This window comes from Lepus europaeus, chromosome 13, assembly GCF_033115175.1.
Source record: "Lepus europaeus isolate LE1 chromosome 13, mLepTim1.pri, whole genome shotgun sequence".
NCBI lineage: Eukaryota > Metazoa > Chordata > Mammalia > Lagomorpha > Leporidae > Lepus > Lepus europaeus.
Genome location: NC_084839.1, coordinates 23743468 through 23756550, shown reverse-complemented (window position 1 = coordinate 23756550; position 13083 = coordinate 23743468). Strand labels below are relative to the sequence as shown.

The window sequence follows — 13083 nt, the reverse complement described above, 5'->3', positions numbered from 1 at the left end:
CACACTACTCACAAAACCACATTCCCGGAAGGGGTTGTATCTGTCCGGAGGAAAGAACTTTTGTCGGGAGGCCATGGAGCAATGATAGAATAGGGCATCTGGCCAGAGAGTTAGAAACAGCCAGACCCACACGGCAGCACAGCCTGGGAAGGCCCTGCTGCAGGTGTTAAGGTGGATAAGGCTGGTGCTTGGGCACGACTCTGCAGGGTGACAAGCAGGGACCGCAGGCGCTCCGGCCGACAAGCAGAGGCTCCCCACAGCCTGCTTGAGCCAGACACCGTGAACCCCCTCCCTCCTCACTTTTCCTTCACTGCTCTCAAAGCCAGCCTGTCCCAGCCAGTCCCAGCCCGGAGGCACGGCTCTATGCCTGAGATTTTAATTATTAGCTTCAAAATGGTACTGGCTTGTACCAGGGCTGTGTGAAAAACAGGCAAACGCCACACAAAGGTGAGCAACCAAAAATAAAAATGGCCTCAGTGCCCCACATCCCACTCCAAGTCTGACTTCTGTCCGGAGCCTGTCATTGTCCCGTCCCCGTTCTGGCTGACGCCAGCGCCCGCTACAGGTCCAGAGCCCTTCTTGCCACCTTCGGATGTAGTGTCAACTGCTTCTCTGCCATCCTAGTTCTGGCTCCTCGGAAACCTTGCCCCGAACCTGCCAGGCACCCCCACCCCATCCGCGTGCCCCCATCACGGCTGCAGCTGGAGGCCACGGGACCTGAGAGGCTCCGCCCATCAGGAATTCATGGACGCAGCTCAGCCCTCATGCTGCACAACAAGACTTTCATTCATCTCCCCTACGCCCAGGCACATTTCTCTCTGCTGCTAAGTCAGACACTCAGGAGCTCGGCCCCCACGGCCTTCGCCTCACCCCGACCTCATCAAGTGGCCTCGGCTCCCTTCTAATGAGAAAACCCAGGTCTTAGCAGAAAAACCAGCACCTTACTCGGACCGCACCTTGCAAATCAGAGACAACAAGAACCACCTCCTCCCCTGTCGCAGTCCCAGAGGCAGGGAGCCCTCCCCTCCCCTGCAAAATGGCTCTCCCTGGTATCCTGAAGATAATTCCACAATGTTCCGCTTCGCACACGCACCTCTTTCCTCGAATGCAGCTGGCCTGCGGTGTCCGTGGGAACTGATTCCAGGACCCTCTGCGGCTACGCTCATGCGTGGGTGCTCAGGTCTCTCTTATCCAATAGCATACCATTTGCGTAGAACGAGCACACCCTCCTGCGTATGTTAAATGACTTCTAGACTGCGTGCAATACCTAATACAGTTGCTTCATTCCTGTGGATTCAGCGTAGTACTCAGCCCATGGCCAGTTCAAGGCTTGCTTTTTGGAACTTTCTAGACATTTTTTTCAAATATTTTTAGCTCACACTTGTTTGAATCCATGAATTTGGAATCTGTGAATATGGAGGGCCAACTGTACCTCTTTTTCCCTCCTGCCATTTCCCTCCTGCCATTCAGACCTTATTATCAAAACCACTCCAAGTCCTTACTAGGCTCCTACTCTAAGTGCAAGTTGGCTGTTTTTAACAAAACAACATTTTAGCCTTTGCTTCAGTAATTCCACCTTATGCAATAGAAATAACTCACAAAAGAAAATGTCACATTCACGGTGAAGCTCAGACGAGATATTTACACTTGCGAAAGGTGGGTGATGCCCTGTTGCCCAGTACAGCCTGATGGTTATGGATCTCAGGTGTCAATGGGCTGGGCCGTTACAGAAGGAATGGGGACATTTGAAGTGGCAGACATATGGACACAGAGAAACCCACAGAGGAAGAACATTTTAATACATAAGTGTCTTTACAAAACCACAATCCACAAAATTCAATACAAAATTACAACTTCATATGTTTCCTGATAACGAATAAAATTATTGGGGCCGGTGTTGTGGTGCAGTGGGTCAAGCTGCTGTTTGCAATGCCAGCATCTTGTATCGAGTGCCAGTTCGAGTTCTGGCTGCTCCACTTCTGATCCAGCTCCTTGCTAATGCACCTGGGAAAGCAGATGGTCTGAGTGCTTGGGCCCCTGCACCCATGTGGGTGACTCTGAGGGAGTTCCTGATTCCTGACTTTGGCCTGGCCCAGGCCTGGCTGTTGTAACCATTTGGGGAGTGAACCAGCAGATGAAAGATCTCTCTTCCCCCTCCCCACCTTTCAAATAAATAAATGAATCTTTAAAGAAAAATAAAGAATATTTTACAACAAAAAAGTGGATTCCACCGCTGCTTCTGGGCACGTTTTTTTTTTTTTTTTTTTTTTTTTGACTGACAGAGTGGACAGTGAGAGAGAGAGGGAGACAGAGAAAAAGGTCTTCCTTTGCCGTTAGTTTACCCTCCAATGGCCACTGCGGCTGGCGCACTACCATGCCGATGCAAAGGCAGGAGCCAGGTGCTTCTCCTGGTCTCCCATGGGGTGCAGGGCCCAAGCACTTGGGCCATCCTGCACTGCACTCCCTGACCACTGCAGAGAGCTGGCCTGGAAGAGGGGCAACCGGGACAGACTCCGGTGCCCCAACCGGGACTAGAACCCGATGTGCCAGCGCCACAAGGCGGAGGATTAGCCTATTGAGCCGCGGCGCTGGCCTGGGTACAGTTTTCCTCTCTTCCCTGTCATGCTTCTCTGGTGACCACCCCTCCTGTCTGTTTTCTCTCCGCCGGTTCGCCCCTTAGCCGTGCGATGTGGCTTCCAGCTCCGGTGCTTGGCTGACTGACGGCAGAAGCGTCATCAGGGCTGTCCGCCATGAAGTCCCTCAGTGCAGTTAACTCAGCAGCCCCGAGCTCTCTCTCCCATTTTCTCTCCTCCTGCTGCAGAACCATCCAAACTGCTCCACGTCTCATCACTCACTTCCTAACGACGGCTCGCTCTCAGGGCTTCTTGCTCAGGCTCTGGTCTCTGCATGCTGTGGCCCGGACCTCTGGAGAGAACCCCACAGGGAAGCCACCCCTCCCCTATGTTGCCAACTCCACGCCTGCAGCTCCATCCCCAACCCCGAGTGGCTGGCTCTAGTGAGCAAACCATCTGGAGGGTCCCATTTCCCACTCCACCGTCACACCTCAGAGTCACGTAGCTTCTAGTTTTTCACGCCTAAGCCTAAACTCATCTCCCAACTGTCTTTTCAAACTTCCTGATCATTGGTTAATGTCACCAATACTCCCCCAAACTCAAAACCAGCTCACACTGTCACCCCGGCCAGGGTGACCCGCTCACTTCGCCACACCTGCCCTCCAGGCCACTCCCTTGCTGACGCGCACCTTGCCATGCAGAGGCCCTGTCTGGAGTTCTGGCCACAGCCTGCTCGTGTGCAGGGCAGGTCAGCTCCCGCGTCCTGCGGGAAGCCTTCTTCAACAACTCCAGTTCTCAGTGGTCACTTTCCTCTTGAAATCCTTTTGGGATTTAGACTCGGCAACAGCTCTTCTGCTCCTTTACCGGCTGGCCTCCAGCGAGCTGCTGCACCACGCTGCACACCCAGTGCCAGTGTGTCCCTTTCTCTGAGGCCTTCTCAGGCCCTCACAGGTGCAGGGGTCCCTCCTCCTCTGAGTTAAAAAAATCCTCATTCCCATCACTGCTTGAGTTCCTATCCTCTTTGTGCTAGTGACATGTTGCGCCAACTCTCTCACCAGAATGTTAGCTGGGTCCCTATGGACAGAGATGACGTCTGATACAAGAAGGCACCAAAGGTGTGTTACTGACGCCCAGTACCGTCCTATGCACCGGTCACTCCACACACCCGTGTGCCCTTCCACACCAGGGTTCGCTTTCCTCACGGGCAGGGGCTGCCCTCTTGTCCTTCACACCTTAGAAGGCTTGGGAGCACAGCACCGAGAAGGGACTGGTGAACACCTGTTAGGATACTTATGATAAGGGCTTAGGGTAACCTGCTGTGCCACAACACCAGCATCCCATATGGGCGTCAGTTTGAGTCCCGGCTGCTCTGCTTTCAGAACAGCTCCCTGCTAATGCACCTGGAAAGGCAATAGGTGATGGCCCAAGTACTTGGGCCCCCTTTCCACCCACATGGGAAGCCAGGATGGAGCTCCTGGCTTCTGGCTTCAGCTTGGCCCAGCTCCAGCCATTGTAATATTTAGGAGGTGAATCAATAGATGGAAGATCTCTGTCTCTCTCTTTCTCCTTTTCTCTCTCTCTCTCTCTTTCTCTCTCCCTGCCTTCCAAATAAATACATCTTAAAAAAAAAAAACAACAACTGTGTACCTTGCTATTTTGGGGCTAGCCTGACACATCTCTGTACTTAGCAGTGGCCCTATCACGTAAGGGTGTTAATAGAATGCCGAACCTGGGAGCCTGGAGCTGTGAGCTCTACCTATCTAAAATCAGAACAAATCAGAGTCCTTGGTAAGTGTCAACAGCCTGCAGGGAAGGGGGTGAGGGGTGGCTGGCTGCCAGGAGTGCGGTGCTGCAGCAGGGTCTGGCTACACGGCGCACACACAGCGCCGGAGACGAGCCTTCAGCAGCTCTCCGCACTCGGCAGTCGCCTCCACCCAGTGGTCCGAGACCTGCCCCTCCCCATGGCAACACACAGGCTCGTCCCAGCTGCCATCCTGCTGATTCAGAAGCAGCTAGGATGTTGTCAGAGTCAGGAAACGCCGCTACAAGGTGACCAGGACAACAGTGCTCTCAACTGCTTCTGCGGCAGTCACTGTCTCCAAGTGGTGGAACTCCTCCAGCCAGCCACATCCCAGACTTGTTCATTAGTATGTCCAGGCAGCTGGGAGGGCCCCCGGAGGGCCCCCACCCATCTGCGACAAGTATTTGGGTAGTCAGAGGCATTTGGAAGAAGGGGCAGATCCTGCTTCGCAAACATTGACTGAATCACAGGCCGAGCCGGCGACAGGCCATATGTCCCTCCACTCTGAGTCCTGAATCCCCAGGAGGAGGCCAGAGGCTCTGCTCGCCAGTGCTCAGAGCTGGGCAGACTCCAGCACCAGAGGGCAGGTAGCACTCCACTCCCCTGGGCCGCGAGGCCATGGACAGTGTGTGTGTGTGTGTGTACGGGAAAAGTGAGGGCGGGAGGGCAGCTGCCAGTCAGCAGCTCCAGGGACCTGGTGTGGCACAGAGGGAGCTGCCCAGCCTGGCCCTGCAGAGGGCTCCTGTGCATCAGGCAGCCGCTGGTGGGCACCCAACCTTCTCCATCCCTTCAAGGAAAAGGGGCCCCTCGGCGGATGGCTGGACAGGTGACCAAGGGCAAACACAGTGGCAGAGCTGAGCGCAGTCTTTTAGATCAGACAGCTCGGATGGGCACACCGCCTCCCTCCCCCCCGCCCCCCAACGAGATGAAGCCTCCATGAAGGGCCCTGAACCACTGGAGAACTGGGAACCCAGAGAATTCAAAAAGACATCGGAGGGGCTGGCACTGTGGTACAGTGGGTTAACGCCCTGGCCTGAAGCGCCAGCATCCCATATGGGTGCCAGTTCTAGTCCCGGCTGCTCCTCTTCCAATCCAGCTCTCTGCTATGGCTTGGGAATGCAGCAGAAGATGGCCAAGTCCTTGGGCCCCTGCACCCACGTGGGAGACCCAGAAGAAGCTTCTGGCTCCTGGCTTCGGATTGGCGCAGCTCCAGCAGTTGTAGCCAACTGGGGAGTGAACCATCCGATGGAAGATCTCTCTCTCTCTACCTCTCTCTGTAACTCTGTCTTTCAAATAAATAAAATAAATATTTTTTTAAAAATTTAAAAAAAGACATTGGAGAAAGAAAGGCTACCCTAAGACCTTCTAATGATTTTCTTTCTTTCTTTACTTATTTTTATTCTATTTTTGGTTAACACACAGTAACTACATATTTGTAAGGTACAGTGTGCTGTTTTGACAAACGTGTCCTTCAGATCAGGTAATTATCAAGTCCAGCACCTTAAACGTTCATTACCTTTGTGGTGAGAATATCCAAAGCCCTCGTTTTAGCTGTGTTGAATCCATCATTGTTCACTCCAGGCAGCTCACCTGCTGAAAACTTTCACCAGCCAGAGTCAAGAGGCAAAGAAGCCTATCTTATGACCCACTTTAGTTTCATATTTTTTATGTTTTATTTAACTAAGAGAGCGAACCTCATCTGGCTGCATGGGCTCTGGAATTTCTAAGCTGTGTTTCTCACACCCACACAGTAATACATCAGGTATGCTCTCTGTCAAAGAAATGAAGCAGCGAGCTAAGGAAACCCTTTGAGTGTCAGGACGACACTGAATCAGGATAATCATTAAAAATGGCGTGCACTGTGACTGTCTTAGAGATGGCCCTTCTACATGGGATCTGTAAGTTGCTAGTTTAAAAATGCAAGAAAGGGGTTGGTGTTGTGGCACAGCAGGGTAAGCCACCACTTGGGACGCTCGGACCCCGGACTGGAATGTCTGGGAGCAAGTCCCGCCTGTACTTCGGATCCAGCTTTCTGCTAACGTGCCTGGGAAGCAGCAGTGACGGCCCAAGTAACTGAGTTCCTGTCACCCATGTGCGAGACTCGGATGGAGTTCTGGGCTCCTGGTTTTGGTCTTGCTACTCTGGGTTATTGCAGACATTTGGGGAGTGAACCAGTGGATAAAGTTCTCTCTCTCTCTGTCTTTCAAATAAATAAGACTTTAAAAAAATGTAATAAAGTTATAGTTGCTGGTTGCAGAAAACACTGAAAATCACCAAGAAGAAAACCATTCCTTTACAACCCAGTTAGTCAGTGAGAGTCACTTAGGATGGGCATATGCTCTCCTGGGACACTTTCCTATTTTTCTTCGTAAAAATGGCATCGTCCTTGACATATTATTTTGCATCCTGCTATTTTCATTGATTACATATGAAGATCGGATGCCAACAAATATTGTTCTATAAATGTTTTTAATGCCTGTGCTGTATTTTATCTGACCAATCCCCAGCTGCTGACCCTTTTGGTTGTTTTAAATGTTTGATGTTATTAATAATGTTGCCTCAAAAAATCCTTGTACAAGTATTTTTATGCACACCTCTGATTTTCTAAATATTCCTAGAATGGAAATTTCTGGTCTAAAGATACATGTCCTTTCAAGGCTTTTGATACATATGTATAGTCAAAACTCCTGGGTACATCTGAAGTCAGGCTTCATGCTCAGTTATTTTAAACATATCTCACAAGTAGTATAGATCTCCTATATACAGGAAACAGTTTTTGGGGAAAAATCGTTTTGCATGGAGTTAAGACATTTTCTACGGGCTGAGTTCTTACTTGAGGTAAATGAAGCACTCAGATGCCATGATAAAAGGTTGGGTAAGCACACCTGGTCCAAGCTGGGAGAGCAGGGTGCCAGCGAGAGCAAGGTCTAGAAGTCAGCCTGGTGTTGGCCACAATGTCTCATCAACCCTGGCCAGCTGTCACACACATCAGTCTCCTGCCACAGGGAAGATTGGGTGACGGAATGCGAATTACTCAGCATGAGCAACCCTAACTCCTGGGTAAGCAACCCACGGCACCAAGCGATAGGCGTGTCATCTTTCTATAATAAAACAGGACATCAAGCTAGAAACTGCGACTGGCCAACTTACGGCAAAATTGAAAGTTCAACAATGCTTTACGATGCCACCAGTGTCTATCAGTAATTCTTAATTAGCAGAAGGCCTTCCTAGATCACTGTGCCAAAGATGTGCTGGTCAGCAGGTCATCACAGAGCGGCCAGCCAGCAGTTTAGCAGGGTCCCTTTAAACATCAAGCCCTCCTGACGCCAAATAAGAGGCAAAGATTTTTTTTTCTCATAAAGGTTGTTTGGGTCAGATGCATTTTTATCAACAGTTGAAAATTAAATTAGCATGTTGGTAAAGTGATGACAGCTTCCGTGGGTGAAGAGAAGGCGGGGGCCATTCTCAAGCAGAGAATGAAACGGCTGGAGATGAGTGGTGAGGTAGGTGATCCACTGAGCATCCTGGGCTGCAGTCACTGTGGGGGTCCTTCCACCACGTAAGAGTCTGATTTGGTGCAAACTGGCTTGGGCTGCCCGAAGGAAGCTGCCTAACCCTATCTGGCCGGTGCCTCAAAGGTTTCAAATCAAGGCAATCGCTTCTGTTGAACCAAAATGTAATTAATGAACAACAACCATTAAATTCATTAAACCACAAAAGCATACAAGCTTCTTATCACAAAGCAAATATCAAAGTATGAAAAGTAATAGTTCCCTCTGAGTCACTCCCCTTTTCTGTCTCCCACTTCCCAGAGGTAAAAACTACTGTGTTTATCTTTTCAATCTTCAGATGCCTGTACTTGGAGATTTTCTTCTCTAATCACAGTTTATCCGGGAGTCTAAATTCGCTTGGGCTCTCCCACCTGAATAGCTTGCCTGGACTCCTCCGTCACTTGCTAGCCCCTGCCTTGGGCCAAGAGGACCTCCCTTTGCCTCTCCTCACGAGTGACAGGTGCCCCTCCCGAGATGAATAGCTCCTTTCCCTTGCCCTCGGGATCCCACAGTGAGCCAAGCAAAGCCACCAATCTGAGCAAAGAGATCTGAGCTTATCTGAGCAAAGCCACCAATTGGAGCCACACCTCTAACGTAGAGGAAGCGGATGAAGGCCACGTGAGCTGTCCTCACAAACAGCTTTTCCATTTCTCATGAAGATCACTCCCGAGACTGACCCCCGCAGCAGGGGGACTAACTCCCAGGACACACACAAACACACCAGCGCGGGGCTCTCCTGGGGTCAAGTGCTCCTGCCCGCCAGCCTTGCAGATCAGCAGGTCACAGAATGCCCACAGACAAAGGGGTGTGTCGGAGCGCCAGGTCGTCACAGGACAAGTCTCTCTAAGCAAGTCGAACACACCGGGGGGCTTGCTAGGAGCGGGGGCTGCTGAACTGAGTGTCGGAGACGATTGTGAATCATGATAACGTTGTGGAAGCACTTTCCATTTTCTATGTTAGTAAATACATAACGAACGCTTGCTAGCTTTTATTAAGCAGGTGCTCTACAGACGGTAGTTTATCCTCACAACACCCTGAAAAGCTGACAGTTAGCACTCCTGATTCACAGATGAGGAAACTGGCTCTCCGAGATTACACAGCACACAAGGCCACACAGCCAGGAAGCTGCCACTGGCAGCACCGGGATTCGAACTCCGGTCTGTCAGAAAGCCTCACTTTCCCGACGACAGGGCCCAGAAGATACTTAGTGTTGCCCAGAAAGGCAAAAGGTCTTGTTCTGAGGGCTGGAAGGCAACTGCGTAGCCCAAAGTGCCCTTGTACCTGGCTTTCTGGAATGCAATAGCCTCGCAGTAAGAAGCTGAGAGGACTTCAAATACCTGACCGCAGGTTTGCCTTCTGCTAGCTGACGAAGAAGAAAGAAAAGGAAGGAAAAGAAAAGGAAGGAAGGGAGAAAGAAAAAAGGCCTTCCTGACGTTGGGATATGTGAGGCAAAATTATTTTTAAGGTGGCAAGAATAAATATTTAACCAGACAATCTGACACTATATTTTGCCTGGTTTGCAACATCTCAGGCGATGAAAGGAGCCCCTGTCTAAAGGGCTAATTACAGACTGCCGCATTATTTCTATGAAGCCCTCTGGAACAGTAAACACGAGGGATGGAGCACTGTGGTGCTGGAGACCAGCTCCAGTCTGGAAATCTGATCCTGGCTCAGGCACTAACAGCCAGCAGTGCCCACGCGCACGGCACCCTCAGGCTCCATCGAGTTTCCGCACACTTTCTACATCAGCTGGGTGACGGCAGGCAGGGCGATGCCCCATGTCCCACGTCCAGATCTGGAGAGAAGGGCTTGAAGTTTCTTCTGGGCCCCTCTGGGTTCCTGCATCCCAAGGTGGGCGCAGGGGACGTGCACTTCAGGGTCTTTATGGATGCATTCTAGTTCGCGAAGGTCGCATTTTCTGTCCAAAGTGTTACATGGCTAAATTCAGTTACAGCTCCTAAGACGTTCACGCATTTCTCGGTTTCTGGAGACACCACATTAAGACCCTGTGGGTTCCCATGTGGGAACTTTGCTCTGTTCAATAGCCATTGCCAGGCCTAACTCCAGCTGATCGCGATCACCCTACAAATGCGACCCCACAGAGTGGGCTGGCTTGGAGGAAGTCCCGGCATCATCCCTCATGGCTAGCTGCTGTAGAAACCATTCTTCCTCAGTTCTAAGAAGCACAAATCCCTCCTGCAAGTCTTGGCACTTCTTAACCGTTTTAACGTTCCTGACGTTAGGACTGACCTTGAAATTAGCACATGAATTTTGATAGCATTAAATTATTTTACCCAAAAGCTGTTGGTGAATTTCTGGCGTGTCTCAGAATCAAGGAAATACAGTTCCACATCCATCCCATGGTTTTAGGTCTAAATGGGTTCAAACCATGAACCTCTTCCCTTTAAAATTTATTTGAAAGGCAAAGTGAGAGAGGGAACACACATACACACAGGAGAGAGAGAGAGAGAGAGTTTCCATCTGCTGGTTCAGTCCCCAGATGCCAGCATCAACAAGGGCTAAGCCAGGTTGAGGCCAGGAGCCAGGAACTCCACCTGACCCCCCATGTGGATAGCAGGAACCCAGGTACTTGGGCCATCATCTGTCTTCTCCCAGGTGCATTAGCAGGAAGCTGGACTGGAAGCTTGGAGCAGCCGGGACTCGAACCCGTCTGTCTGATATGGGATATGTGCATCCCAAGCAGCGGCTTAACCCGCTGCACCACAATGCCCATCCCTCTCCCTCTTAATGATTACATTCAGCACCAACTGGACAGACAATGAGCAAGACAAGTATTAGTTCTGTTTCCTAAGTAGCAGTTCAAAAGGCATTCCATCATTATCTCATAAAACACTGGGATGGGTTTCAAAGGGAAATTAGCCCTATAAAAACGACTGTGATGCTCTGACAATGTACTATCCCACGGCAAACTGGAAAGGGAAGATTTTACTCCCGCCCTCCTGGTCTGTCTAGCCTTGACACATTTTCTTGCTTCTTAATTCACACAACCCTCCACCCCAGTAATATCGCTGATTCCCAAAATACACTCGGCCCCGGAGGAGCAGCCCTCCAGCACAGCTGTCCGCTCCTCCCCTGCTCGGGTATTTCGGAGAGCTATGCGACACACAGGGGACCACACCGAAGGAATGCAACTCACGGTTCTGACTGCGCTGTAGGCAGGTGCATCCCACCAAGCCCCAGACTGGCATCCGAACTCAAGAAACCACACTGCAGACAGGGGCCGCAGTCCTCCTCAACTTCATCTCTAAGTTTAAAACTAGGGCGGCAGCCATCTCGGTTGCTGTAAACTAATCTGACGGGCAGGAGGGTGGGGAGCGGCTCTGAGGAGGCTGCCAACAGGCCATGATTGAGCAAAGCCAAGGAGCCAAGTCATCATTTGCAACCCCAGAAACTCCACGTGAGCGGCTCCTGCACCACGATTTTCAGAAGGGGACCAGCCACTCCTTCTGCAGCCTGGCGTAGAATCCCCTACGGCCTCTGGGACGGAAGAACTGGCTTAGAGGGACACAGATGTTCGAACAATCTGGAAGCCAGAGGAAGTGGAGAGAGGTGCACACAGGAGCTGGCAGCCCTCGAGTTGGGGCATGCCTTTTAAGAGCTTCTGGCCGTGGCCATCGACTCTGACTTCAGCTCAGTTCCTGCTGGGAAAAGAAAACCACTTAGGATCCTCCTCCCTCCCTAGAGCAGGGGCTGCAAAGGTGGGCAGGTGGGGGGTGGGAGGTGGGTCAGCAAACACACCCAGGAATTGTCCAGCTAGGCCAGACCGCCTGCCGGCCACAGTCTCCCTGCAGGCGGCGGGGACCGTGGCCTGGGACCTACCCGGGAGAGAACCCCCCCCCCCCGTTCTTTTCAGGGTTACTAGGTTGGTTGGCAGGGAATTCTCAGGTACCAAGGGTCAAGTCCTGCCACCACCACCCCTCCATGCACAAACAGTGGGCGTCAGGCCCGCCTCCCCACTTCACATTACATCACAGTTGTATTGTGAGTTAAAAAGCAAAACAAAAACACTAAAAACCACAACGCATTTCAAAGAGCACTGCAAGACCCTCACTCACAACACCACAGCGGAAGCGCAGGCAACCTTTCCTCCCCTCCCAGCCGCTGGTCACCGCGGGGCCGAAGCCCCCGGACCCTCCGCAGCGGTGGGAACCGTCCAGAGCCGCCTCCCCAGCCCAGCCAGGGCGGCAGCGTGTGCCCAGGAACCCGGGCGTCCAGGTCGGGACCGGCGGAATGCGCCCCCTCCCCTAGGCCCCCCTCCCGGCTCCCTTGTCACTCCGGTGGCGTGTCGCCGGGAAACAGCGACACGCCGGGGGTGTCAGGCCCAGGCGAGCGGGGACAAGGACGACCGCGGTAGTACGGGGGTGCGGGGTGCCGGCCCTGGGCAAGGATGCGGTAGCGCCCCATCCGCCGGGGAAGGACCTCCGAGGCGGGTCCGAAGGGAGGGCGGGATGGAAGGGGAGGAGGAGTGGCTCGGGGAGGCCCGGCCGCCGAGGCCGCGGCGACCCCCGAGGGCGGGCGGAGGGCGGAGGGGGCGGGGGACGCGGTTGGGGGGCGCGGGCGCGGGTGCGGGGCGAGCGGGGCGCCCGGTTCCCCTCCCCCAGCCCGGGCCCGGGCCTCCCGCTGACTCAGCCCCACGGCGACTGTCGCCTTGGCCCGACTCACAGTGCGCGAGGCGGCTCCGGCGGAGGCGGCAGGGGGGGGGGGGACAGGCGGCAGGGGCGCTGCGGCTGCGGCTGCGGCTCCGGCCGGCGGCTCGGGGCGCGGAGGGTCCTAGCAGAGGCCGCCGCGGTCTCCGGCTCCAACGCACAGAGACTGCGGGGGAAGAGAGCACTGCGCAGGCGCGATGCGGCCACCGCTGTCAGTCCGAGCGGGGCGGGGCCAGGGCACCCGCCGTCTCCAAGGCAACCGGGCGGCGAGAGGACGACAGCCCCTACCTCCACCTTGTCTTAGCAACTGGGGGGGGGCGGCGAGAACAGCCCCTCCTGGTCGCCATGGCAACGGGGGGACACCAACCCGTAGTACGTGGACCGCGGTACCGAAGGAACGCGCCGGCCTCGTCACCATGGTAACCGGGAATCGCCCCTTCCCTCGCCCTTAGCAACAGCGTCACAATCCCTCCGCCCTGTGTGAGCGCGCG

General features: G+C 53.3%; 1 protein-coding gene across 2 annotated transcripts in view; it reads right to left on the bottom strand.

Moving 5' to 3' along the window:
* Positions 1-12751, bottom strand: part of MAPRE3 (microtubule associated protein RP/EB family member 3) — a 49933-nt gene extending 37182 nt beyond the window's left edge. The window contains exon 1 of one of the 2 annotated variants that reach the window (XM_062209115.1): positions 12609-12751. The gene's annotated coding sequence lies outside the window, so the exon portion shown is untranslated. The remainder of the gene's footprint in view (positions 1-12608) is intronic. The other variant, XM_062209114.1, reaches the window with a different exon arrangement.
* Positions 12752-13083: the final 332 nt, after the last annotated feature.